Here is a 6,503-nt window from a genome sequence, read left to right on the forward strand (position 1 = left end):
CCTGCGCGTTAGAGGCACGGTTGTCGGCGACGATGTGCAGAGGAGACTGGAGCGCAGAAGAGGAGCGGGTCGGGGCGAGGACGACGCGGCCGGTGGGGAGAGCGAGGCGAGGTCGCGGTTCGCGATGGGCAGTGAGAGGAGCCACTCGGGACAGGGGCGGGCCCAGGTATATCCGAGTGGGGGCATATGCCCCACTCAGATTTTTGAATTCCTTCACTATTTGTGCATAGTTTGAAGGAAAGTTACTGAAATTCTGCAAAATTAGTGAAGAACTGCCCCCACTCAGATGATACGTCCCCAGTTAGAATTTGTTCTGGGTCCGCCACTGGCTCGGGATGGGAGCGAGCGGCGTCGGGGTGAGGAGAGAGCGGGGAGTGTCTCGTGCTCTGCGAGTGAGTGAGAGAGGTGGGAGGACCCGGACTTGAAAAGAATAAGATGAAGGGGCTTTCCTGAAAACAGCAAAGGCGGGGGGTGGGGAAGTAAAACTGCCAGGGCTCCTATTTGACGCTTCAAGCGTCAATTGGCGAGCGCACGCGTACCTTCCCTGCCTGCTTGGGCTTGGCCCATTTTCCTGTCCGGTTGTTTTCTTTGTCCTAAACTCCTGGTGCTGCGATTTAGTACGACCTGGAGCAGTAGTGCAATACTGCAACTGAGCTTATTTAGTGCTCCTCTAAATTCGATAGAAGGCTTCGTGCTCGCGTGCTTCCAAAATGATTCGCGTTCCATAGCTGTTCTAAATTCAATAGAGGGCAACGGAAACAAAAGTTCAGTTAATTTTGAAAAAATAAGTGAAATAAATGATGTCCGTGGATTAATTAAAAGGCAACAAATTCAAATTATGCAAAACTGAATTTTTTTTAAAAATGTTCGCGGACAAAAAAATGTTCACAATTTCTAAATATTTTTAGTCGTGTTCACAATTTTTTTTAAAAATCACAGGATTCAAAAATATTAATACAATTCTAAATCACAAGGTTTCAAAAATGTTCGAGCGCCTTAAAAAAGTTCATATGGTTCAACAAAGTATTTGTGATGTTCGCAAGATTCAGAAAATGTTCGTGCAATTTAAAAAGGCCACGAGGTTTCAGATATGTTGGCGAGCCTTTAAAATGTCCGTACGATTCAGAAAATGTTTACGAGGTTTCGATTTTCTCGCAAGATTCATAAAATGTTCATGCACTTCAAAAAGACCGAGGTTTCAAAAATATCCATGGGCCTTAAAAATGTTTGTACAGTTAAAAAAGGTTTGCAAGATTTAAAAATTGTTTGAGTGATTTAGAAAATTTCATGCAATTCAAAAAGGCCACGAGGTTTCAAAAATGTTCGCGAGCTTTAAAAATGTTTGTACGGTTCAAGAAAATATTTATGAGGTTTAAAAATTGTTCACGAGATTTAGAAAATATTCATGCAATTTAAAAAAACTGGGAGGTTTCATAAATGCTCGCGAGCCTGTACGGCTCAAAAAAAGGTTGGCAAGGTTTAAAAGAGAAAATTGCAGCTCACACCACACTTTATGGCTTTTGTTGCACAAAACACATAAACAACATCTTTTTTGCAGGTAGCACAGTTTGTTAGCTAATTTGTTGCAGCTAGCCTAAATCAGCCAATTTAGACCTAGTTTTCTTCTTGACATGGCATCCAACGTGAAGGACAGGAGGTGTATTTAGAATTTGCAAATTGCTGTTGCACAAAAAACCATTGAGCTTATTTTTTGCTGTTGCATCTATACTCTCATCTTTGAGCTTATTCATTGCAGTCAAATGTTCAGAGAGAGTAAAGGCATAAGCAGCTGAATCTACAATCTTTTTAAGATCACCACCCCGAAACCTAGCTAGTTGAAAATTAGCAAGAATATGCCTAAGACAGAAACGCTGCTCACACTCGGGAAATACTTGCTTTACCACATTCAACAGACTCTTTTGACGGTCAGACATGATAGTGAAAGATCCATACCTATTTCCGCTACCACCTAGAGCATATCTCAATTGTAGTAGAAACCAACACAATGTTGATGTCTCCTCCTTTCCTACTATTCCAAAGGCAAGAGGAAACATGTTATTGTTCCCATCCCTTGCTGTTGCAGCAAGTATTTGAAATCCATTGCCTAGCTTCAAGAAACAACCATCAACACCTGAAAATAAACAGCAAGGCTGTAAGGAACACTTCAAAGTAATAGAACGATTGCAGCAAATTAACAAAGAAGTTATCTTACCAATAAAAGGTCTACAACCTTCTAAAAATCCTTCAACTTGTGCATGCAAGCAATAGAACAAGCCATGGAATCGAGGATTCTTTTTTGGATCTGAATCACTGGCGGCGCTGGGGTATGCAGGTGTATTCATCTGAATACCAAAGAATCTGTGAAAAAAAAATTATACATATTATCAAGTACTCATATGGCCCATTCAGCAGCCCAATAGGGAAAGCGAAGCGGTGGCCTACTCTGCTCGCACGACCCACGATCGCATCGCGTCCGTCCTCGAAGAGTCGCACACGCACACGATACATCGTCTGGTTCGTTTGATTGTCTCTCTTGGCGATTTGGCGAGGCGATCTAGCGGAAAGCGGAGCAGCCGCGGCGGCCGGCGGGAATCGGCCGGCCAGGAGCCCAGGACGCCACACGCTGACACGCGAGGTGCATATCCTCTCTTCTCATGATCACGTTTCCTCTCTTCTCATGATCACGTATTATTCAGTTATTCCCTATATGCTAGATGTAGATGCTACAGGCTCTCTGTAACATGATTTGCCAAGTAAAAAAGGAAACGGTGATCACCAAAGTATTAACCCTGTTGCCTCTTGGATATGGTGTTTTGGCTCATGCGTCTAACCTGCTATGAAAAATGCATTTTCACATCTTATTCAGTTACGTAGACTGCATAATGTTGATGGGCAGGCTACCTATTCAAGTTTCAACCATATTTGCAAATGCCTGACGAGAGTGGTTATTCGCACTATCTTCAGTTGTCTAGTAGATTAGCACTCCATATTTGCAATTTAGTTGTTTATAGAAATTATGAGAGTAGTAGACTGCTAGATGAAACATTGTAATTGACAAGTTTTACTTAATATGTTCCTTGTTTTTTTGTAATGTAGATGAAGAAGAAGAATAAGAGTGCTGCTGACAGTAGTATATTTGCATTGTGGGAAAAAGCTTCAAAAGCTAAGAAGACAGATGAAACATCCACACCGAATCATACTGTTGTTGAATCAAGTACTTCTCACAATCAGCCCGAGAACAATCTGCAATTGGCGCTAGTACAAGCACCGGATGTAGAACGTGAACCGGAGAGCGGCGGCGCAACTCCAACTCCAATTGTAGAGGATGATGAAGCAATTGATGAAGAAGATGAACCGACACAAGCAGATCTGGATGCACTTGAACATGATCCTGGGAAGCGGATTTCCATCTCAAGATATGCTGTCAATGACCAAGATAGAGTTAGAAGGAGATACATTGAGATGGGGCCATGTCAACCAAAGAATCATAAGTTTTAGTTTACAAATAAAAGTGGATATGAGCGTCGCTTTTGCCGTGCTTGGTTTAAAGAATTTCCATGGATTGAGTATAGTGTGGAGAAAGATGCTGCCTTTTGTTTTGTTTGCTATTTGTTCAAGGATAAAACAAAATGTCCTGGTGGGGATTCATTTGTTAAGAATGGGTTTAGGAACTGGAACATGAAATCGAGATTGTCGAGACATGAAGGTGGTGTCAGTAGTGCTCATGCTGAAGCTCAAGAGAAATTTGATATGTTCACTACACCAAAAGCATCAATCCGAAACGCTCTTGCTTCAAACACCTCGCAGTATAAGGCCTTGTACAAGCTCCGTTTGACATGGACACTCAAGTGTTTGAGGTTTTTATTGCGCCAAGGCTTGGCATTTAGAGGACATGATGAGAGTGAAGATTCACTAAATAAAGGAAATTTCCTTGAGCTTCTAAATTGGCTAGCAGGAAATTTTGAAGAGGTTGACAAAATGGTTCTCAACAATGCTCCACAGAACTGCAAGATGACTCACCATAATATACAACATGAGCTGATAAAATGTTGTGCGCATGAGACGACTAAACTGATCATTGAAGAACTCGATGGTGGTCATTTTGCAATACTTGCAGATGAGTCTAGTGACGTGTATCAGAATGAACAATTGGCTATTTGCTTGCGTTATGTTGATAAGAAAGGAAGGGCGGTTGTAAGATTTCTTGGTCTTGCTCATGTTGAAGATACTACCTCTTTGACACTTAAGGCTGCAATTCAGAAAATGCTTATGAAGTACAATCTGACCTTCGCAATGGTTCGTGGGCAAGGATATGATGGAGCTAGTAACATGAAAGGTAATGCCAATGGCCTGAAAAAACTAATCATGGATGAGTCTCCTTCTGCCTACTATGTTCATTGTTTTGCCCATCAACTACAGCTAACTCTTGTTGCTGTTGCTAAGGAGAGTGGTGATTGCACTTGGTTCTTTCAGCAGCTTGCACACTTGTTAAATGCTCTTGGTATGTCTTGCAAAAAGATGAGGATGCTTCGGATTGCTCAAGCCGAGGAACTGATTGATGCATTGGAATTGGAAGAAGTAGAAACGGGGACTGGGCAAAATCAGGAAATGGGTTTGGGAAGACCGTGTGATACACGTTGGGGCTCCCACTTCAGAACTGTGAACCGTGTCCTCTCTATGTATGCTGCAATACGGCGAGTCCTCTTGAAGATTAGAAAAGCGTACCATGGTGCGGAGGCTCAAGCAGCTCTATCTGTGTTGACATCATTTCGGTCATTTGAGTTGTTTTCATGGCACATTTGATGCAAGAAATATTTGGATACACAGATGACTTGAGCAGAGCTTTGCAAATGAAAGAGCAAGATATTGTTCATGCTATTGAGCTAGTTGATCTCACAAAGTATCACTTAGAGGGCTTGAGGTCTGATCCAGGATGGGATGATTTTCTTATCAAGGTAACATCTTTTTGTACAAAGCATAAGATCAAAGTTGTTGATATGAAGGCTCGTTACTGTCCTGTTGAGCGACCTAGAAGAGGTGGTTTCTATAATGGTGCAGATAATTATCATCGCTTCCATGTTGATATGTATGTGAGCGTCATTGATAGGCAAATTTCTGAGCTGAATGGCAGATTTGATGAGGTAAACACTGAACTACTTTCTTGCATGGCAGCATTCTGTCCACTTCGTTCATTTGCTGCCTATGATCAAGAGAAGTTGGTTAGGCTTGCTTCAAAGTTTTATGCTAGTGATTTCACAATTGATGAACTGGCAAGACTTCCATGGCAATTAGACTTGTATATTACTCATGTGCGCAGATATGAAAGGTTTAAAAGTTTGAAGAATATTGTTCAACTTTCAGTTATGCTTGTGGAGACAAACAAACATGAACAATATTTTGTTGTTTACAAGCTTCTTAAGTTGGTACTGATTTTGCCAGTAGCTACTGCTAGTGTTGAAAGGGTATTCTCCTCAATGAACTATGTGAAGAATAAGCTAAGGAACAAAATGGGTGATGAATACTTGAACCATTGTTTGGTTACATTTGTTGAGAGGGAATTCTTTAGTCAAGTGAAGGATGAAGATGTCATCAATGTCTTCCAACAAGGCGATCGTAGAGTTATATTGTAATATCAATTCTTCACTCAAGAGTCTAGAGGTACTGCCTCAATGCAAATTTATTGTTTTAGTATTTATAATTATTACTATGGAATTATGGTCTTACCTATTATGCATTGTTACTTCACTAGAAATATTATTATAGTTCATCCTATTGAAATTGTGGCCATATGTCATATATATAGCTGTTGTTTTTGTTCTCATATTGTTTAGAGATTTTTTTTCTGAAAATGAATACCTAGCCTCCATTTCCTAGCGCCGCCACTGCACGCTACGGCTTTGGAAGACAAGGAGAAAGTCAAATTTATCGATCTGCATGCATGCTAACGTTCTGATCTCGGTTGCAGGACCAGTCATGCCGGCTCAGTTTAGACGTGCACGATAGGCCACAAAATTAGCCCTGAGCGGTGGGACACAGGTCTCTCTCAAAATTCAAGTCCTAAAAATAACATTCTGCAAGTTGATTGGGACAGTGGTACTACGTGTGAGGGTATACTGCAACTAGATGGATATGCGCGCTTCGCCGCGCCGCCTACCATACGATTGTCGCACCACGCACGCTGGTGGGACACATTTATCGGCGGTTTGATCTGGCTAAAACACGTTGTGATTGGTGCAGTCCAACATAGCAGTTAGTGGGATTATGTTACGCTACGTAAGGGTTTCTTGACCTCTTTGTGCGTGCCATCTCTGCTGTAGACATCGTACGCAGCATGGATTGGAGCTAGAGAACGTCATGGTTGTCTGAGATTCATCGCAGGATAGTCAGCTATGGTAACAAACTCAGCCTCATTGAATTCAAAATGTCACCACCTCTTAGTGATAAGCTCAACCAGCTGAACAAATCCCGTCAACGTGCACAACATCACAAGCAGCTAACCTAGG

General features: G+C 41.7%; 1 pseudogene; it reads left to right on the forward strand.

The window, feature by feature from the left end:
* Positions 1-3,096: 3,096 nt before the first annotated feature.
* On the forward strand, positions 3,097-5,687 carry LOC127328714 (uncharacterized; annotated as a pseudogene).
* The last annotated feature ends 816 nt before the right edge of the window (positions 5,688-6,503 follow it).

Source organism: Lolium perenne, chromosome 2 (genome assembly GCF_019359855.2).
Source record: "Lolium perenne isolate Kyuss_39 chromosome 2, Kyuss_2.0, whole genome shotgun sequence".
Taxonomy (NCBI): Eukaryota; Viridiplantae; Streptophyta; class Magnoliopsida; order Poales; family Poaceae; genus Lolium; species Lolium perenne.